Consider the following 23,296-nt stretch of genomic DNA (forward strand, 5'->3'; position numbering starts at 1 on the left):
GGGAAGGAAGATCATTGATTGCTAATAAGATTTTCGAGAAGGGTTGTTCAAACCTCACATTGTGTTTGCTGTTAAAAACCTCATATTGGAATATAATATTGTGAATGTGCTTAATTGCTGTTGAGATTGTCATGATTGTTTTCTGTTATTAGTGTCAATAAATTTATTCAAACCAAAAAATCACAAGTGGTCTAGTAGATTGGAGTAAGCTCTAGAGCTTGTTGAGCTGGGTGTTTTCTGGATTTTGATTTTTGCAATCCGGAGATGGAATAAGAGCTTGCTCTGTCCACTCCACGCATCGGCCCGGTATTGCAGTACCTCCGGGAACGGTGCATTCGCAATGATCGCAGCAATGCTTTAGGGCTAGGACCTTAGCTTGGCCTTTAGGCTGAGAGTAAGTGTCCTGGCTCCTAGGCTCTGTAGCGTATTATGAACTGACCGATAACGGATAATGGATAATGAATAACGAAGATAGAACAATAACCCTTAAAAACCCCAAAACCCCTGTAGTTACAATTGTGGAATAAAAGATTGCTCTGTCCACTCCACGCATCGGCCCGGTATTGCAGTACCTCCGGGAACGGTGCATTTGCAATGATCGCTGCTTGGCTCTGTGGCTAGGACCTTGACTCAGCCTCTTGGCTGAAAGCAAGTGTCTCGGCCCCTGGGCTTTGTAGCGTATTATGATTTGACCGATAACGGATAATGGATAATTGATAAAGAATATAGAACAATAAACCTTACAAAATCCCCCCTCCCCCCCCGAAGTTACAATTGTGGAACTTACAGCCTGGACAGGATTAAACTTGTGATTGTGTCCAAGCATTAATACGGGCGCCCGCGGCTTATACATAGGTGCGGCTTGTGTAAGTACAAAAGTGTCAAATCACTCAAAAAGTGGTGGGTGCGGCTTATAATCAGGTGCGCTCTATAGTCTGGAATTCACGGTAAATCGTTTTAATGCGTTCCAACACCCTGAATGTTTACCTTGAATGTTTAACGTAAACATAAAGCTAACCCAGGCTAATCGTACGTTCGCGTTATCGTAATCTTCCGTACGAAAGATTACGCTAACATGAACGTGTAAAAAAAAAAAAAAAAAAAAAGGATAAAGAAAATAATTATGAATAGGATTTCTTACCTTTGTGGTGGTCAGCAGAAGGCACAGGTAGGCGGTGGGGAGAGGGATGGAGGAGGAAGGAAAATTATTGCTCCTTCATATTTTGCCATTATTTCTCTCTTAAATGCAATAGTTGTACGCACTACTTTTCTTTTCTTACCTGTAGCAACTTTGCTGCTTACACTGACTTTCTTCGGAGGCATAATTAGGGGCTGAAACACTTCGTACACCTATATTAAAAGCAAAAGCAAAACGAAGCACGTCCGCACGCGATAACAGTTGGTCACGAAAAGAGTGATCTACACCCGTATGCTGCTCAGCATCGCACCCTAGCGTACGCACTCACGCATTACCAGAACTCCGATTTTTTGACCGAACAGCGAAGCAAGAATTTCTCAATTTTTGGTCGGACTCCGACTTGTCCGAACTGAGAGGCATTCGAAAACCGAGGTTCCACTGTATATGCTTAATTGACTTAATTGACTATTTGTAAACCTTTTTTATTTGAATTTCTCTCTATTCTCATTCGTGCAGTAAATATTGTCTGTTTTGTGTACTCCACTACTAAGTATCATTAACTTTGTTGGATCAAGATAAAACTTGAGCTAACATTGGAACAAATCTCAATTGGACACAACAAAACTAAATATTTTAGAATATATTTATATTTATATTTGTTAATCATTTATATGTGTAATGTAAACATCCATCCATCCATTATTTGTACCGCTTATCCTCAGAAGGGTGCTGGAGCTCATCTCAGCTGTCTTCGGGCAGTTGGCAGGGGACACCCTCAACTGGTTGCCAGCCAGTCGCAGGGCACACAGACACGGACAACTCACACGCTCATTCACACCTAGAGACAACTTGGACCGGCCGATTAACCTGACATGCATGCTTTTGGATTGTGGGAGGAAACCAGAGTGCCCGGAGGAAACCCACGGAAGCATGGGGAGAACATGCAAACTCCACACAGGAGGTTCGATCTCATGACTTCAGAACTGTGTCGCACACGCGCTAACCACCGCCCCTTTGTGCTGCCCTAATGTAAACATAAATATACAATAATGGTCATCCTTGATATGAGGCTGTGTTTTTCTTTTTTTTTTGTGTTGAATCAAAATAAAATTTGAGCTAGCATTGGAACAAATCTTGATCGAACTAAAATATTTTAAAATATTCTCATATGTTTACATAATACAAGTTTATATGTATTTATAATTTATATATCTATATTAATAGTTAAACTTTATATGCCGCTGTGTTTTTTTTGGGGTTTAATCAAAATAAAACTTAAGCTAACATTCGACCAAATCTAGGCTGAAATATTTTAGAATATACGTACGTACATGTTTACGATATACAAATGTATATATATATTTATAATTTATATATCTATAACAATGGTCAACCCTCATATGCCGCTGTGTTTTTTTGTGTGTTGAATCAAAATAAAGCTTTAGCTAACGTTGGAACAAATCTTGATTGGACTCAACCAAACTAAAATACTTTTAAATATACTTATAAAAATGATAAATTAACATACGTATTGTAAATATACATCTATAATAATGGTCATCCATTATATGTCGTAGTTTTTTTTTTCTTTTTTTTGAAATTAGTTGTAAAATTGTTATCTTGATAGAGTTGTTTTTGAAGTCTCAGTAAACGCAACCGCAACGCAGAGGTTTCAGCTGCAATTAGCTTTTACTTTAATTTCTGACACATTAACAACCAATCAAGTGCTTGATTATTAATTTGTTTTCTACACTGTTATTTTGTATAAAATTCCGTTTGAGAGTACTGTGATTTAATTAATCTGAATTTAGTAAATAATAAGATAATTCTTTTTTGCAGGCTTACCTTTATCAATAGATGAACCAAATATTATTTTGAATATCTTACTGGATACATAAATAAATAAAAGTTTAGTTAAAAAGAGAAATCAATAGATTTAAAAAAATAAAAATCATCTCTTGGTTGAGGTCATAGTGCCGTTTTGCAGCTCATTTCTGTCTTGTTGCGCTTGGATTATTCTTTTCCATCACTACCTGTCCAAAATTTGAAAACTACCTGCCATACTATAAGGCACACCCAAAAAAACAAAAAATTGGCCAGAAATTTAAACGTGTGCTTTTAATCTGATGCGCCTTATAGAAAGATAAAATTGCAAATTGTTGACCACAATTGCATAACAATGGTGGCAATGGGGATTGAACATAGATAGGGACCAGGAGAGCGCCAAATACGAACCATCAGGCCACTTTGGACATAAAGAGCGTTTGAATAGGCATTAGGTATACTGGACTGTCTCAGAAAATTAGAATATTGTGATAAAGTTCTTTATTTTCTGTAATGCAATTAAAAAAACAAAAATGTCATACATTCTGGATTCATTACACATCAACTGAACTATTTCAAGCCTTTTATTATTTTAATATTGCTGAATTTGGCTTACAGCTTAAGAAAACTCAAAAATCCTATCTCAAAATATTAGAATATCATGAAAAAGTATACAAGTAGGCTATTCAACTAATCACCTGAATCATCTAATTAACTCAAAACACCTTGCGAGGGTTTCCTGAGCCTTAAAAACACTCAGCTTGGTTCAGTAAACTAAATCACAAGTATGGGGAAGACTGCTGATCTGACTGCTGTCCAGAGGACCATCATTGATACCCTCCATCAGGAGGGTAAGACACAAAAAGAAATTTCTCAAAGAGCAGGCTGTTCACAGAGTGCAGTTTCAAAGCATATCCACAAAAAGTCTGTTGGAAGGGAAAAATGTGGCCGGAAACGCCGCACAACCAAGAGAGATGACCGCAGCCTTAACAAAATTGTGAAGAAGAGCCGCTTCCAGAATTTGAGGGAGCTTCAAAGACAGTGGGCTGAAGCTGGAGTCCAGGTATCAAAAGCCACAGTTCACAGACGTGTCCGGGAAATGGGCTACAATAGCCGTATTCCCATGGTCAAGCCACTTCTGAACTCAAGACAACGGAAGAAGCGTCTGACTTGGGCTATGGAGAAGAAGCACTGGACAGTTGCAGAGTGGTCCAAAGTCCTCTTTTCAGACGAAAGCAAGTTTTGCATTTCATTTGGAAGTCAAGGCGCCAGAGTCTGGAGAAAGGCTGGAGAAGAGCAAAATCCAAGTTGCTTGAAATCCAGTGTGAAGTTCCCACAGTCAGCAATGGTTTTGGGAGCCATGTCAGCTGCTGGTGTTGGTCCACTGTGTTTCATCAAGTCCAGAGTAAATGCAACTGTGTACCAAGAGATTTTAGAGCACTACATGCTTCCATCTGCTGAAAAGCTCTATGGAGATGAGGATTTCTTTTTCCAGCATGATCTGGCACCTGCCCACAGTGCCAAAACCACCAGTAACTGGTGCACTGACCATGGCATCACTGTCCTTGATTGGCCTGCTAATTCCCCTGACCTGAACCCCATCGAGAATTTGTGGGGTATAGTTAAGAAGAAGATGAAAGACACCAGACCTACAAATGCAAATGAGCTGAAGGCCGCTATCGAAGCATCCTGGGCATCAATAACACCTCAGCAATGCCACAGGCTGATTGCCTCCATGCCACGCCGGATTGATACAGTAATCCGTGCAAAAGGATTCCCAACCAAGTACTGAGTGCATCAATGGACTTTTTCAAATGTTTGATTTAGTTTTGCTGTTATAAAATTATTTTTTCTACTTGGTCTGAGGAAGTATTCTAATATTTTGAGATAGGATTTTTGAGTTTTTTTCAGCTGTAAGCCAAAATCAGCAATATTCAAATAATAAAAGGCTTGAAATAGTTCAGTTGATGTGTAATGAATCCAGAATGTATGACATTTTTGTTTTTTTAATTGCATTACAGAAAATAAAGAACTTTATCACAATATTCTAATTTTCTGAGACAGTCCAGTATATCTCATTATCACACTATGTTTAGTCACGGTGCCAGGGATGGTCCCAAGAAAGTTAATTATAAGGGAAGTAACAACATAGGAAACAATTGTTAAATACGAAAATGGTTTTGAGTGTCAGTCATTTAATAATTTCTAGAAGGTACGGTAAAATTGTAAAAAAAATGGAGGAGGATGTGGCAGGGTCTTCAACACATCACTAACTTCAGAGGCCACAACCTGGCAACGGTTGAGGCTGATGCTTCACTAGCTGCGGACCTTAATCAGTTCTTTGCTCGCTTTGAAGCTGGAAGGCCACAAACAGCCACATCACACCCACCAACAACCAGCAGCAACACACTCACATTTCAGGAGCATAAAGTTAGGCATGTGCTGAAAACTGTAAACCCCAGGAAGGTAGCTCGCCCGGATGGAGCACCAGGCAGGGTACTCAGGGACTGTTCCGATCCGCTGGCTGGGGTCTTCACCACCATCTTCAACCAGTCCCTGTCACGGGCGACCGTCCCACCCTGCTTCAAAACCTCCACCATCATTCCCATCCCCAAAAAGTCAGCAGTGTAAAGCCTCAACGACTACAGGCCTGTCGCTCTTATGCCTGTGGTCATGAAGTGCTTAGAGAGGTTAGTGTCTCAGTACATCAAAAACTCCCTGCCACTCACACTGGACCGCCACCAGTTTGCCTACAGGGCAAACCGCTCCACTGACGACGCCATAAACACAGCACTTCACACCGTGCTGTTTGAAAAACCACCTCATACTGAACGCCACAAAAACAAAAGAACTGATACTGGACTTCAGAAGGAATGGCAGGAATCCAGCACCACTCATCATAAAAGGAGACTGTGTAGAGAGAGTCCACTCTTTCAAATTCCTGAGTGTGCACATCTCCGACGACCTCTCCTGGTCTGCAAACACCAGAGCGGTGGTAGGGAAGGCCCACCAGCGACTACATTTCCTGAGAGTGCTCAGGAAAAAATCTAAAACAGCAGCTGCGGGTGACTTTTTACAAAACCACAGTGGAGAGCATTCTAACATACTGCATTACGGTGTGGTATGCTGGGTGCACAGCAGCAGACAGGAAAACGCTCCAGAGGGTCATCAAAACAGCCCAGAAAATCGTCGGTTGCTCTCTGCCCAGTCTGGAGGACATTGCCTGCTCTCGCTACCTCAGCAGAGCAGAAAACATCATCAAGGACTTTTCTCACCCCGGCCACCACCTCTTCCACCTGCTGCCTTTCGGCAAGCACTACAGGTCACACAAAACAAAAACAAACAGACTCAGAGACTGTTTCTTCCCCAGAGCCATTACCACCCTAAACACATGACAGATTAAATGACAGATTAATTTGGGATATTAATCTTTGGCTGATATGAGAGTCAAGGAAGATGCAGGTTTGATATCAACAGGAGGCCTCCAGTAACCGCGGGGAGAAAAACGGACCCACTCCATTGAATGACTCCCTTTTTCTCACCGTGGCCCAGTGACCTGAATGTTTTTATTTGGAAGAAGTCAAGCAGTTGTAAAAACATACCAAGATGACTTTCCTGTATCCTTCAAAATAAAGACTGAAAGTGTGCATATATTTTAAACAGAATCATATAAAAGAGTAGAAAAATAGAGAATAAGTAATAAAAATAGTATGAACTCAAGTACATTCCATCAGAGCCATTTGTGACGTGAATAATAGAGATAACAGAGAAAATTACAAATAACTAGATTTAATATACCTTACATTTCCCCCCTGTTGTAAATTTCGAAGAACATCCGTGAAAACAATACCAGAGGTTTCAAGTTTACACATCATTAAGAAATCCATCAGGTAGGTAGCTTTGTGGAGGGGCGAAAAACCTTCGTAAAGGAAAAAAATCCCCTCCTCCCACCTCGTTTTTATGAGGTCGAGAGTGTTTCTTATAAAACATAGAAAACATAGTAGTAATAAGTGATGGTTAACTTTAAGAATCATAGCTAAAACGAACAAAAACCAAAACACACAAAAAACAAAAAAAACAAAACGAAATCCTGCCTGCGCGTTGGTCCCCACAGGGCCTAACCCGAGCCTGTGTGACATCGTAGGTCGCCTGCCGACGACGGTGTAAGCAGGGGCCCGACCGGCCTTACCCACTCGGATCTTCGTGTGTCAGTGGTGTATACAGTGAGGGGGTTTTCCCTTTTAGTTCGTAGGGATAAGTCCATTAGACAACGCTGTCTGGGTCAGTATCATCATCATCAGAGTATTGTGGGACAGAAATCAATTTGTAATGGTACATATGAGCAATAAACATTCTTGACACCATCTTCTTTGTCATGGGCACGATGCAGCAAGAACATACGCCACACAGGAGAATAAAGATCACTAGGATTCCGACAAATGGTGCCAGGATCTTCACCAGAATCTGGGACCAGCTGCCAGAGTACAGCCAATCGAGCCATCCCGGCTGAACGTCCTTCTCCTGGGTCAATGTGTTTTCATCCGGGATGTAGGTGCAGCAGTGTTCTCCTATCAGTGCACATACACCACCTTGAGGGGCCAGAGCGAGGTCAACTGCCATCCTGGTCTGGAGGGCCATGATTAGGGATATACCGGACCTCCAGACCAGGTGTATTCCCCTTCTATTGGCTTTATGACAGGACATGTCGTTTGTTGGCTTTCTGGACCCCAAATTTTCGTGCGGATGTTGGCTTGCATCGATTGGGCTGGCAAGAGGAGCAGGGTGAGGATGAGTCCCCACCCTAGGATGGTGACAAGCATGTTTATTTGAGTTCGGTGATTTTTTTGCAGTGACTCTGGTGAATCCAGGTGTCTCTTTCAGCTATCTTGATAGCTGTCGGCGTGGTGAGCAGGACTGTATATGGCCCGTCCCAACGTGGACTGGACCAGCTCTTTCTTTTCACCACTTTTATGAGCACCAGGTCACCAGGAGTCACTGTCTCCTGAAACAAAGGAATAGAACCAGGCGGCAGATCATTTGCAGACACAACTTGTTTCTCTCTAAATAGTTTACATAACCACTCTGTCATTGGATCTGCTTGGTTTTTTTCTTCTGAGAATGGCTGACCTTCCCACATTGGAAGGTGGAAAGGTCTGCCATGCACAGCCTCAAATGGTGTGATGCCTGTGTTTATTGGTGTAATTCTCATATATGTTTTAACTAGACTTAGACATTCAGGCCATGGTTTGCCTGTTTCTTCCATTGTCTTTTTGAGTCTTAGTTTAACTGTCCCATTAGTTCTTTCAACAAGCCCTGCACTCTGTGGATGATAGGAACAGTGGTATCTGAGTGTTATACCCAGATGGGTAGCCATGTTGTCAATAATGTCATTGACATCACTCCAGAGCACTCTTGGAATGCCATGCTCTGGGATGATGTGTTTACAAATGGCTTTGGCAACTGAAAGTGCATTGTTATATTTTGACGGTACAATTTCTACCCATTTTGAAAACGAATCAACAAGCACAAGACAGTATTTATATGGACCACTTTTAGACAGTTCAATGTAATCCATATGTACGATTTCAAAAGGGTAAGTCCCAGCTGGGGTCTTCCCTCGTTTTGGCCTAATGTTACTTTGGACGTTGTGTCGGCAACAAACCAAACAAGATCTACAAACATTTTTAAAATAGGTTTGTAATCCTAACGGTACTATACACTGAGATCCAGAATGGGAGTTGGTAGCAGATCTTTAGTCTCATCAAAGTTCTCCTCATCTTCCTCCTTGTCTATCTCTCTGTCGGTTAGTCAATCTTCGGATGATTGAGGATTATTATTTTTATGATAATGTCTTGGTTTCGGCTTGGAATTGCACTCATCTGCGAAGTGTCCATATTTTCCACAATTGTAGCAGTTGTTGTTGTTCTTTGGACGTCTTTTCCTTCTTCCGGTTAACCGGCTGTACTCTCTTCCACGACCTCTTCTTCCTTCTTCATAATACATCGGCGCAGATGGGGTGTTTCCAGCGGCGGAAAGACCTTCAAGTAGTGTTGTTATGGTGAAAACAGCTGTCTGGCTTTGCTTCTTCCTCTTCAGATCTTCAGCGTGGATGGCGTGTGTCACTAGATCACTCATTGTGGCTGTTCTCCAGGTGATCAGATGTTTTCTTATATTATTGACGATGCTGTCTTCCAGACCATCTAGGAAAGCCGACCTTAGCATGATTTGGAAAGGTGTATCCGGGGCTTCAGCTTCTTGGACTCCACTGCAGTTTCTCATTTTCTCCGTCAGCCTTTCGACATATTGCCTGACTGATTCTCCTGCTTCCTGGCGGCATTGGGTGACGAAGCTAAAATCAGGTGGCTTGGTGAAAGCTTCTCTTGTTCGGTCCATAATTTGGGTGAAATCCGCAGTCAAATCATCTCCATATGGACGTGCGACTTGGTTGACATCGAGGGGGTTGAAGTTCCCCATAACCCGTCCTACCCTGTATCCTAAAAGGTATCTGAGGACCGTCACAATTTCTGGGCCATTTAACCTGTAGCTGTTGACAAGCTCCCTAAGTGCTTCAATTCATCTTCCCACGTTCTGCTCTAAAGGAGGGATGGAAGCACAGGCTTCTTTCATCTCAGTTTGGGTCCAAGGGCGATAAACGTGAATTTGTCTTTCTTGGCCCAAAACTCCGAAAGCTGGATTTGCAACAGCTATCATTGGATATATAGGATTTGTTGGTATGGACGAATCAGGCAGTTGGGGGTACAAGTTGGCTGGTTTTGTGGTGGTTATGTTGATCCTCGCCGTTTGTTTTGGAGCGGATGTACTCATCTCTTCATTCTTTGCTTGAAAAGTCTTGCCTCTGGTGCGGCCTCCCATTGGAGAGTGGTGCTTTTCAATTTCTCTTTCTTCACCCCCAACTTTTCCTCCTTTTGCTCGCTCATCCCTCTTATGCCTGTCGCTGACAGCCGTACGTTGATACTCCTCTTCTCTAACCCTCGCTTCGTTCTGCTCCTGTTCTCTCCTCACTCTGTTCCTGACTATCTCTCCATTCACCCCAGTTTCTTCTTCTGCTTCAATCTTCATGCGTAACATTTTTCTCTCTTCCTTGCTAGCAATATCCATCCTTCTTTTCTTACTCTGATCAATCCACAGATGTAATATTCCTATCTGTGAGTCTATCTCACTTGTGTCTCTTCCCTTCCTAGCCCTTTCCTTTCTCCTGTGAATTAACTCAGTTTTCAATTCGAGCTTTGTCTCTATTTCCTTCAGTTTTTGATTAAAACCTTTCTTTAGCCATTTCTCCAAATATTTTGAACTATCAGGGTGTATTCTATTCATAAATTTCACATCTGGGTCCTCTGCTAGCATCTTTCTTTGGGCCTGGCCCATTTTTTCTTAAACAAATGTCACCCACAAAGAAAAGTATCTCTCAATAGCTTATTCCTGATCTTATTAAACTTTGACTTGCTAATTTTAAACTAAAAATGGCCTTTTTTTTAATTTTTTTTTTTATTAATTTTATTTCCTGGTATTGCTTTTAATTTATCCGTGTAAAATTACCAAATTGTATTTTACCTAACTTCTTCTTTCTTAAATTATCAATTTTCAAGTGAAAAAGGAGAGGAGAGTGTAAAGGAATCCTTTGTTCTGCCTCTCTTTCTCCCCCCCTCCAAAACGCAGGAATAATTCCGTGGGCCGGCGAGCGCATGCGCAGTACACAACACATAAGACAAAGGACACCAGAGGAATGCGGGAGGGGTTAGGGACATGCAAAAAGTAACTAACAGCTCAGATACATAAATCACGTACACAGACAGACATAGGGCCCACAGACAGACTCCTATAATACTCCCCACTTTAATGAAGCCACGTATTTATTCTGGGTTATTTTATTTTGGCCTGCTCATTTTAAGACGATTTCAAACAGAGGACTCTGCCGACTGCAGAGATTATATATATTCTCAAAAGCGAACCACTTTATGCCTGTCTTCTCTCTCTGATTTACGAGGCAAATTCCTCTAGTAATATCATAAAAGTGCCGTCTAACTTTCCGTTAACAGCAACTGAAACGAGGCCTATTCCTCTAGTTTCATTCGATTGAGACTAGTAATCAATCGTACAGGCTACCGACACCGTTAGCGATGAGGCGAATCCTCGAATCCGATAATCGGCTCGTCAATATATGAATCACACACACACACACATATATATATGTATCATACATATATATGGACATACACAATCATATTTGACTCGGTGAGGCACAACCCTCGAACCAATTTAATAATTCGCTAATGAATCCTCAATTGTCAACCTCTTATTTCATTTTATGGCTTTCCTTAATTATTTTTAATCTTAATATCAAAAATGCATCCCACCTGATTGATCAGATCAGCCTCCCCTTGTTCGAAGAACGGTTTTCCCAGGTCGTTGACTGAAACTCGATGGGAGAGAGAAAAAGAAGAACCAGTCAGGTGGTCCTTTGTTTGAAAAAAAAAAACTGTTGAAAAGTTCTCCCTCCAGACCGTTCCTCAGTCAGACGACTGCTGTGGGTCACGTCCCGGGTTTCGGCACCAAAATGACAGATTAATTTGGGATATTAATCTTTGGCTGATATGAGAGTCAAGGAAGATGCAGGTTTGATATCAACAGGAGGCCTCCAGTAACCGCGGGGAGAAAAACGGACCCACTCCATTGAATGACTCCCTTTTTCTCACCGTGGCCCAGTGACCTGAATGTTTTTATTTGGAAGAAGTCAAGCAGTTGTAAAAACATACCAAGATGACTTTCCTGTATCCTTCAAAATAAAGACTGAAAGTGTGCATATATTTTAAACAGAATCATATAAAAGAGTAGAAAAATAGAGAATAAGTAATAAAAATAGTATGAACTCAAGTACATTCCATCAGAGCCATTTGTGACGTGAATAATAGAGATAACAGAGAAAATTACAAATAACTAGATTTAATATACCTTACAACACACCGCACAAAAAACTGAAAACTCCCACTACCTCATACGAACGTAAAATGGTACTCATGCCTATGTTTCTTGCACAATGTTGACTGCACAATGTTTACTGCTCACCTTGCACAATGTGGACTATTTTTTGCACTATGTTGACTATTTTTGCACCAAATAATCCCGCATATTGCACAACCCTTACAATACCAAACTATTACGATACCAACTGTATGTAACATCCTACTTGCCGACATTTCTTTGTGTAAATATTGTGTAAATTATAACTATAACCTTATCTTCTCTGTTCCTTTATCTTCTTGGTTTCTTTTATCCTCACTGTGAATATGTGAACTGGAGTGCCATGCCCAATTTCGTTGTCACAATATGCTAACCCATTTTGTAACAATGACAATAAAGGTATATTCTATTCTATTCTATTTATATTAAAACTCTTTAAATAATCTATGTTCACTATTGACACTTTATGATGAAACTCCACAGAACAAACTGTATTTACCCACAAACACTAGCCAAGCACACAGGACTATTTGTTTGGGTGAGCGTTAGGGGTAGTCGGAGCTATGCAACACAGCACGCTTCCCTCTCTCTCTCACACGTGCCTGAAGCGAAATGCATTTATAAACTTTGTTTTCAGATTTTTGTGACATATTTACAAAATAACTCTGCTTGCACCTTGTGTTGAAACCACTATTTCCGAAAAAAAATGAAGGTCAAAAGGGCCTCGACGAAGTAATTTCGAGGGAGAGACAAGTTTAATGTGGTATAAGTTTTAGGGCTCTAGCATTATACTTGTTACAATTTTTTTTTCAAATCAGCTAACATCACACAATATGCACTGAAATATTTGCTCTGGTCTGGAGAGCGGTTTGGCGGTTTTGCTGAATATTTTCTTGGACCATATGGTATGGCTCTTTCTCTCAAAAACAAAATAGAAATATTTTGCTTCTATGGTTCCTTGGTTCAAAATGTTGCGATATCTGGCTGCCTGTTCTGTGCACAGTCAGTACATGTGTCTCCTTTCAAATATTGATGGAGCCTGTGATTTTCAGCTGTGCAGATTGCGAAGTACCCTGCTGGGAGCCGCTTCCGGTGTTTTCCAAATTAACTGCAGTGGCTGGCATGCATACATGCATCACAACTTAGTGCGGTAGAATTAAGTAATTACACAATGCATGACGCCAATGGCGTCATGCATCTCTAGAGGTGGTTTTGTGATGGGGCTGTGTGTGCTCAAGATGGGATGAATGTGGGGTTTCCATGGTAACCGATTAAAAAACAATTACTTCAGGGACATTTGCTTGAGCTATTTCAAATGCCATGTTTATAGTCTAGCTGTGTTCAATAATGTGTTTAGTGGGAGTTGTAAATGGTGTTTGGCCACCTTTAGAGGGCACTGTGATTGCATGCATCGATCTGTTCTGCCTGAGGAATGAAGGCTGGGAGTCTTTGCTGATTATCACTGTGTAAAAAAAAATCCCTTCCAAGTGCATCACAACGATTTACATTTACATTCCTTTTTGCTGCTCACACACCTTTGCCTCTGCCAACAAATGAGGAGTTTAATATTGTATACATGAACTGTTCCCTGTGCTTAACCATGCCGGTCGTTACGGTGAGTAATGTTTGACTGGCAGGGTTTTGTGCCATAACATCATTCATTATGCTAATGGTCGCCACCTTACCAATAGTCTTGCAGTGCATGGAAAACACTCCTGACATGTGGAATGGATTAATGCAACTGCATTATTACTGCTCTTTGTAATCCCAGATGACTAATGAGGGAGAGAGGGATTTTCTTGTGTGCTTTGGACGTTGGCAGTGTAGACCGGCGTTTTGTCTGCAACGATGCTTTGTGCTACAGACTGCAATTCATGCTCTGTAGGATTTGCATCAGTTTCTGGTCCACCTGTAATCATGCATGCTTATGAATGAAGCCAATGTGAACAGCTTGTTTTATGTTTCAGTTGTAGGTGTTTGTTAAAGTATTCAAGGAGCAATATTAGACAGTCCCGTCATAGTAGTGGCACAATATTAGATAGATAGATACTTTATTCATCCCCGTAGGGAAATTCACACTTCCAGCAGTCTACCCCGTTGTTTATTAACAGATGAACATGATGCCCTAGGGGTGCTTGTAGCGGAGTGGATGACGTCACGCCAGTCCAAAAGTTCGACATCCCTGCGGCAGATGGAAAACTTTTCTTTGTGAAAATCCAGGGATACACCACCTCGTGTTAGCAAGTCCGCCTCCTCTCCGATTCCCCCCGGCTTTCGTGTCTCTGTTTAGCGGCGTTGAAGCCGGATTGCTCCGGGTAGCTCCGGGTGGCTACACGTTAGCGTCCGGAATGCTAAACGTGAGCCACGTTTCCGCAAAACACAGCAACTGCGCTCCCTGTGCGCTTCGATGTTTTCCACCAGCACTCGATTATCTTATTTGGTCGTGAGTTCGCATTAACCATGATTACGGATGGTACCGAAGACTTATAACGCCGCTAGCCGCTTCGCTAGCTCCGGCTCTTCTTCCACGATAGGCCCCTTCATCACGCCGGCACGAGAATTCTTCAGGGCAAGGAGTTGAAATTCCTTGAATACACGCATTTTTTGTGCGCTAAAACCCATGTCCATAGGATAGGAGTAATCCGTAGTGTGGTTTTAAAACGGGAAGAAAAAACACCAAGATAGGAGCAGACAATAAAACAATAGGGCAGCTGCTGGAAAAGGCAGCTGCTCGTGGCAGCGCCGCTTTAAAAGCTTTAAACCTGTTGAAATGGCCAGTTTGTATTATTTGTGCCGTTTTAGCACTTTCTGCTTTGTGAAATTGCCAGTGGAATTTCAGGTAGGAAGTGGTATTTCGCCAACCAACCCTAAATCATGATTTTTTTATAGAAATACTATACTCGTGTATATATAATCTAAATATCAATGTAGCCTAGATGGTAAGGCGCCCGCTTTGAGACTGGGAGGTTCGGGTTCGCGCCCCGGCCGAGTCATTCCTAAGACTTAAAAAGTGGTCGGCGGCGCCCTCTGTTGGCTGCGGCTGCATCGGCTCGCTACAACGGGTCAGGTGCAATCGACATTTCGTTCTGTGTACATTGTTACACAGAATGACAATACAAGGAAATTATTATTATTATTATATATATATATATATATATATATATATAATTACACAATAAAATTTTATTTGATTCATCAAATAGAATAACAAAGGCCATCCCCAAAATAGTAAAATTCCATTTCAACTAAATTGGCAAATATTTTTGTCTGTGGTGCAAGCTATTGTTTGTTAACTTGTTGTTATGGTGCAACCGCCCCCACAGTGCTAAGGCATTGCTCATGCAGCTCGCTGGACCGACATGTCGCCTCATAAAATCAGCAAACATATAAACGACTCCATGTGCTCCTCTGCTTTCCCTTTGTCTGCTCTGCTCTTTTACGTCCGGCTATCATTAATCTACGACACTGACATTCCATCACTTACCTTCTCCCTGTGGCTTAAACAGCTTTAAACTGCAACCGGGAGGCTGCAGTCACATCTCTGACAAAGACTGATGAAAGAATGGGTTAAAGCTATTATTAAGGGTGGTGGATGTTTGGGTTTTACCGTTGACATCTAGTTTTGAGACTCAATATATCCGGATCCGAAGTGATATTGTTATTAACGTTTTGGACTGTATTTAATTTTTGGAGTGCGTAAACCAGGGGTTGGGAATCCATGGTTTGCGAACCATATATGGCTCATGTCATCGGTACATATGGCTCGGTGATCAATGTGATGGTACTTGCTCAAATTCCTCAACAGCATTCCAACTTTAGTAAGCACAATGTCTGGTGTGGTGCCTGCATATCCAGAGTGGCACTGAATTCATAATGGGTCCACAGTTTTACACACAGTTCAAAGTCAAGGTGTCACAACAACAGACCCCATTTTGGCTGCACATCACTAATTAATTGTTTATATGGAAGCTCATTAATTAATGTATGTTCACTGTTTGGACCCTTTATGATAGAAATGCACACAACGAACTGTAATTACCCACAAATGCTATTCAATCACACAGAACAATTTGATTGGGTAGGCAGTATGGGTGGGTGGATCTCACATAGCACGCTCCCCTCTCTCTCACATGCACTCACTCCGCTGAAGGGAAACACATCCACCTTTTTTTTCACAGTTTTTTGCAACATGTTTACAAAAGAACTCTGCTTGCACCTCGTTTTGAAACCACTATTAGCAAAAAATGAAGGTCGAAATGAGTACCGATTATCCTGTGTAACTGTGAGAGGGAGACATGTTTAAAGTGGTACAGTGGAACCTTGGTTTTCGAACGCCTCTCAGTTCGAACAAATCGGAGTCCAACCAAAAATTTAGATAAATTCTTGCTTCGCTGTTCGGTCAAAAAATCGGAGTTCGAACGCCGGTAATGCGTGAGTGCGTACGCTAGGGTGCGATGCCTAGCGGCGTACGGGTGTTTTAGCCCCTAATTATACCTCCGAAGAAAGTCAGTGCAAGCAGCAAAGTTGCTACAGGTGAAAAAAGAAAAGTAGTGTGTACAACTATTGCTGATCTTGTCTGCGCCTTCTGCTGACCACCACAAAGGTAAGAAATCCTATTCATAATTCTTTTCTTTATGCTTTATTTAAATTTTTACACGTTCATGTTAGCGTAATCTTTCGTATGGAAGATTACGATAACGCGAACTTACGATTAGCCTGGGTTAGCTTTAAGTTTACGTTAAACATTCAGTAAACATTCAGGGTGTTGGAACAGAGCCCAACATTGAGGGTGTTGGAACGGAGCCCCCTTTCCAATGAACCGCTCACCGCTTGTTGTGGAGACCTGGGTACTAAATGACTTGTAAACGACCTGATTTTTTTATTTTTACACGTTCATGTTAAAGTAATCTTTCGTACGGAAGATTACGATAACACGAACGTACGATTAGCCTGGGTTAGCTTTAAGATTACGTTAAACATTCAAGGTAAACGTTCAGGGATTAAAATGATTTACATTATTTTTAATGGGAAAAATGATTTCGGTCATCGAACAAATCAGTTTTCGAACAGGGTTCTGGAACGGATTATGGTCGAGAACCGAGGTTCCACTGTATATTCGTTGATATGGGACACATGGTCTGGCTTTATTATTATTTTATAAATTCGATAAAATCATCTAACACAGTGCTTCACGACCGGTACATGCAAGGGACCCAAATGCGTAACGTTTCACACAATGCTTTATGAAGGGATCGGGGAAGTCAGTGCGAGAGGAAAAAGACAGCGATCTGGTGTTCGCTGGCCAGTAGGAGCGGGAAGCCCTCGCGAATGAAGCGTGGTCGGGGATCGGAACAAGTCGGGCAGCTGGGACGGGAGAACGGAGTGTGGTGGGAGATCGGAATAATTTGGGCAGCCGGGACCAACGGGAAGTCAGGGATCGATACAGGAAACAGAATCGGGCAGGATGCGGGTAGCTGGAACAGGAGAATAGAGCTTGGATCGGGGATCAATACAGGAAACAGAATCAGGATACGGGTAACCGGGACAGGAGAAGGGAACTTGGATCGGGATCGATACAGGAAACAGAATCAGGATACGGGTAGCCGGGACAGGAGAACGGAGCTTGGATCGGGGATCAATACAGGACACATGTCTGGATCGAAACGGGAGTCAGACTCTAAAGTGCTTGCATTTCATGTGCTGAGGTTCACAGACAGACAGACCAGGAGTGAACGAGAATGACGTGCTCAAATAGGAGGAGGCTCGTTGAGCTAAAAAGGTTTCTGATTCCTGGTGCAAACACTCGCCTTATTGAAAAAAAAGTTTGGATTTCCTTGCAATATTACAAATGAATTGAAAAAATAGTGGGTTATGCCCACCATTAAATGTTTGTCTTTCAAGTTCCAAAAATAAATTGTCCTGAGGTGTGAATGAGCGAGTGAGTTGTATGTCCCTATGTGCCCTGTGACTGGCTGGCGTCCAGTTCAGGGTGTCCCCTGCCCACTGCCTGAAGATAGCATGTATGGACTCCAGCACCCCTGCGACCCTAATGAGGATAAGCGGTGCAGATAGTGGATGGATGGATGATATTTTCTACTTCTATTGACTGAACCTAAACATACACTGGAGATCAAAATTGGAGAACAACCTTTAAAAAAATTGAACAATTAATAGTTAAAGGACACGTCTATGTCTATTGTGTCCCTACCATGATACTAAACACTTTTTTTTTTCTTCACAAAACGATAAGGCATTTCAACGAAAAACCTGTATTTTACCAAAAATCCACTAAACAAAATTGGATAACACTTTTAGGTGCCTCCAACTTAATGGTGATAATCCAGGACATGGTGCTGATTTATTTGATTATTTGTCAACTCGAATTAAACTGGCATTGTAACTGCCAGTTTCACTGACTTTGAAATGTCAATTGGTAATTCATTTCCACACTGCAGCTGGAATTGCTCGCTAGTTCAGGGCTGAACATTATAAGGCTATGTCTCGCCATACAGTGAGTGTCTCGCCGTTTAAGAGCATTTGGACTGAAGGTCCACAGTGCAGTGACCAAACCTCTCACCAGGAAAAAAAAAAAAAAAATCTAGACTGAGATTCCCTGAGGAGCATGTTGTGTGGACACAGGAGACCTGGTCCAGACTTTACTTCAGTGATGAAAGCAAATTTAATTTATTAGGGTCTGATAGGAAGCATGGTCGGCACCACATTGGAAAAAGACGAAACCCATAGTGTGTAAAAATGTCAGTGAAAGGTGGAGAGGAGGAAGTGTCATGGTTTGGGGCATTTTTTTCTACAGCAGAAGTTGGGCTTCTTCTACAGCTACATGGCAGAGTGAAGGCAAATGTGTATCAGAACCTTCAACAGCACGTGGTTCTTCGTTTGTGTTTATCAGCCTGCAGTCTTCATCCAGGACAATGCTTCATGTCACACAGCAAAACGGGTAAAGCATTTATGTTGAGGGTGAAAACATTGAATTAGTTGCATGGCCTGCCCAGTGTCCTGATCTCAACCCCATAGAGAGCCTCTGGAAAATCCTTGGCGACAAAGTTATGGTGAATAAACCCACTACATTTACCGAAGTGTGCAGGAGGCTGGAATAAGAACGGACCAAAATCAAACCAGAGCAGTGTGTGAGACTAGATAGACAGATAGATAGATAGATACTTTATTAATCCCCGAAGGGAAATTCACATTTCCAGCAGCATCCCTGAGCTGAGAACAATACAATAATAAAGCAAAAAGAATACAGTATACAAATACCCAGTGTGACGTGCAAATGCCCACTGTAGCGTGTTATTTAGAATAACTAAATAGTGCTACACAGAATACATATTGCAATAAGATTCGGTAATATGCAATGTAGGTGGTGTGGTTTACTGTGGGCTTTTACTCTGCCGGGTAGAGTTAAAGAGCCTCATGGCATGAGGAAGAAAAGATCTCTTCAGTCTGTCCGTAGTACAAGACAGTGACAGCAGTCTGTCGCTGAAACTGCTCTTCTGTCTGGAGATAATGCTGTGTAGTGGATGCGATGGATTGTTCATGATTGACCGCAGCTTTTCCAGTGTCCGTCTCTCGGCTACTGTTGTTAGGCTATCCAGCTCTTTGCCCACAACAGAGCTCGCTTTCCTAGCCAGTTTATTGAGACGAGAGGCATCCTTCTTCTTGACGCTGCCTCCCCAACACGCTGTTGCATAGAAGAGGGCGCTTGCCACAACTGTCTCATAGAATATTTTCAGGAGCTTTTTGCAGATTTTGAAGGAGGCCAGCCTTCTGAGGAAGTAAAGTCGGCTTTGCCCTTTCCTACATAGAGCTTCTGTGTTGGCAGTCCAGTCCAGTTTGTTGTCCAGCTGCACACCCAGGTATTTGTAGGTCTGGACGAATTCTACACATTCTCCTTTGATGGTTACAGGAACCGGGTGAGTTCTGGTTCTCCTGAAGTCCACCACCATCTCCCTGGTCTTGGTGGTGTTCAGGTGCAGGTGGTTTGCGTCGCTCCATCGGACAAAGTCCTGAATCAATTTCCTTTACTCCTCCTCCTGCCCATTTCTGATACATCCCACGATCGCAGTGTCGTCGGCAAACTTTTGCACATGGCAGGACTCAGAGTTGTACTTAAAGTCTGATGTACATAGAGTGAATAGGAACGGAGAGAGCACGGTCCCCTGCGGAGATCCTTTGCTGCTAACCACAGTGTCCGATGTTCAGCCCCCCTGTTTCACATACTGGGGTCTGCCTGTCAGGTAGTCAGTAATCCATTCTACAAGGTGTGAGCTAACTCCCATCTCTGTCAGTTTCCTACTCAGTAGCAGAGGCTGTATGGTATTGAAGGCACTGGAGAAGTCCAAAAATGTAATCCTCACAGCCCCCTTAGCCCTATCCAGGTGAGAGAGGGATCGGTGTAACATGTATACTTAGCATCCTCCACTCCCACCTTCTCTTGGTAAGCAAATTGCAGTGGGTCGATGGCGTGATGGACCTGTAGCCTCAGGTGGTGCAGCAGCAACCGCTCCATGGTTTTCATCACATGTGATGTCAGGGCGACCGGCCTGAAGTCGTTGAGTTCCTCAGGTCTTGATTTCTTTGGGACTGGGATGATGCAGGATGTTTTCCACAGCTGAGGGACCCTCCCCTGTTCAAGGCTCAGGTTGAAGATGTGCTGTAGAGGGTCTCCCAGCTCAGACGCACAGGCTTTCAGCAGTCGGGGGGATACGCCATCTGGACCAGCTGCCTTGCTGGTTCGCAGCCTTCCCAGCTCTCCACACACCTGGGCTGCAGTTATTTTTAGTGGGGGGATGTCTTCCATGCTAGTGTCCAGAGGGGGAGGGGGAAGGACAGCTGCAGTACTCAGGGGTGAGGATGAGGCGGAGTGGTCAAACCTGTTGAAAAAGTTGTTCAACTGGTTGACTCACCCCACATCTACATCCACAGCCACACCCTTCTTGGTGCTTCAGCCAGTAATTGTTTTCATCCCTTCCCACACCTCCTTCATGTTGTTGTTCTGCAGCTTTTTCTCCAACTTCCTCCTGTACTGCTCCTTCCCTTTCCGGAGCTGGACTTTGAGCTCCTTCTGTACTCGTTTTGGCTCCTGCTGATCACCATTTTTAAAGGCCCTCTTCTTTTGGTTCAGAAGGCACTTGATGTCGCTCGTGATCCAGGGCTTGTTGTTGGTATAGCAGCGTACAGTCTTTATAGGAACAACATTGTCCATGCAGAAGTTAATGTAGTCAGTAGTGCAGTTTGCCATCTCCTCAATGTCCCCACTGCTGGACCCTAGCAGGATATCCCAGTCCATACGTCCAAAGCAGTCTCGGTGGGATGTAAACAATGACAGCAATGGCGTGTCCGAACTCTCTGGGCATGTAATAGGGACGCAGACTTACGGCCAAAAGTTCGACATCACGGCAGCAGATAGAAAGCTTTGTTTTCACATGCCCGGGGTTACACCACCCCGTGTTCAGGTAGATAGCCAGTCCCCCTCCTTTGCTCTTCCCACTGACTTTTGTGACTCTGTCAGCCCGAACAGCGCAGAAGCCGGTTAGCGCGATGTTAGCGTCTGGGATGCTAGACGTGAGCCACGTTTCCGTAAAGCAAAGCAAGCAGCACTCCCTGTATGCTTTGATGTCTTTCACAAGCACAGCCAGTTCGTCGATCTTATTTGGTAGGGAGTTGACATTCCCCATGATTATGGACGGTACCGTGGGCTCATATCGCTACTTCGCTGCTAGCCGCTTAGCCTAATTTTGATATCCAGTGTACATTGTGTTGGGCCTTTGTTTCTCCTCATATTCAAAATACCGTATGTATTTATGATCTTTATCAACAAGTTGATTTCTAAAGTGGTATAAAACATCCAAGTCCTGTTTTCTCCTGTTTTGCCCAATTATCAGCCTGATGCTGACAACAACACCGACTAAGACAGCTCCAAATGGGAAGAAGAGGAGGGAGCCTCAGATGATGTGGTCGGGAAGGACCAGTATCCATATCCAACACAAAAAATGTATCAAAAGCACATACACAGCATTTTACAGTCTAATTCTTAGCGTGTTGGCATTGTTCTAGTCGTATACCATGCGCAAATAAATGCGTAGGTGTGATACACTCCGTGGACAGATGTGGAGATCTTTACGTGTGACTTAATGTTGGTGTGTAGGAGTAATTTATTCCCTCCATAATTTGCTAGCTGCAGAGCCGTTAAATGTATTAAAGAAACTTAAGGCAACTGCCTTCACAAAAAGATAATCGGGCAGTGCTTATCTTTCAGTTTGGAGCTCGAAAAATGAAAAAAGTGATGTGGAATCCAATTAACAAAGTGGCTGGAAATTATGTCATGACTTTCCACCCGTGGCCCTACGTTTTATGCAGCAGCCAGGATAAGCAGCCTGGAGACAGCATTTTGGTCGTTTAGGAGCTCTTTGCCAAAATAGTCTAAATGACCAACCTCCAAGGACTCAGAATAAGAAAAAACTAGTCTAACATAACACCCCAAGAGCTGCAGGCGCATAACAGGCAGCTGATCCTGCCTAGAATATACCAGTCCAAACATGAGGTGATGAGTAGCTTGTGGGGCGTCAAGAGTAGTTGTTCATGTTCCCAAACGCAATGACTCATTGGAGGTTTATAGAGATCAACCGATTGTGGTGCTTGGACTCACTGACACGCTGGAAAAGCATACAATAACAGTGGACAACTTATTCGCATCAGTACTCCTTTGCAGCAAAACTGAAAAAAATCAAGCTTATTTACGGATAGCTCCGATCCTACTGACCTTTTTTAGTGGTTGAAATTTAATAAAAATAATCAGTAATGACTTAGTTATTGTTCCTCAAAAAATGTAAAATTAATGAAATGAAATGATCTGCATTTATATAGCGCTTTTCAAGTCAATGACTTCCCAAAGCGCTTTGCATTGTGCTTCACATTTCCCAATAGCGGCCTTGATCTGTGCAGCCATGTAAGGCGCCAACCTGCTTATTGGGGGTATAGTGTCTTACCCAAGGACACTTCGGCATGTTACACGGACAAGCCGGGATTCGAACTGGGATTTCTTAATCCTAAAACGATCGCTCTACCTCCTGAGCGATGTTTCTTCAGTTATTTTGAACATTATAATGACATCTCTGCAGATATGTGAGGGGTGTTCTCACTTTAGTTACATACTGTATATCAAAAAAAGCTGGTTTTGGTCATAGCACAGGACTACTTTTACTGTCAAAAGAGGGCTTAAGTACAAAGAAAAAAAAGTATGTATATAAATAGCCTGATGCCACTGAACACCATGAGAAGTTGAAAGTAAAAAAATATCAAGAAAAACTTGGTTATCACACGTAAAATACGTCTACA

The 23,296-nt window shown here is 42.5% G+C and overlaps 1 protein-coding gene and 1 pseudogene across 1 annotated transcript in view; both read left to right on the forward strand.

Annotated features, from left to right (window-relative positions):
• Positions 1-23,296, forward strand: part of smyd3 (SET and MYND domain containing 3) — a 166,549-nt gene that overhangs the window by 54,558 nt on the left and 88,695 nt on the right. The window lies entirely within an intron of this gene.
• On the forward strand, positions 242-333 carry LOC148368052 (U2 spliceosomal RNA; annotated as a pseudogene).

The sequence above is a fragment of the Urocampus carinirostris genome, chromosome 4, assembly GCF_059441175.1.
Source record: "Urocampus carinirostris isolate Australia breed hairy pipefish chromosome 4, RoL_Ucar_1.0, whole genome shotgun sequence".
In the NCBI taxonomy this organism is placed as follows: Eukaryota; Metazoa; Chordata; class Actinopteri; order Syngnathiformes; family Syngnathidae; genus Urocampus; species Urocampus carinirostris.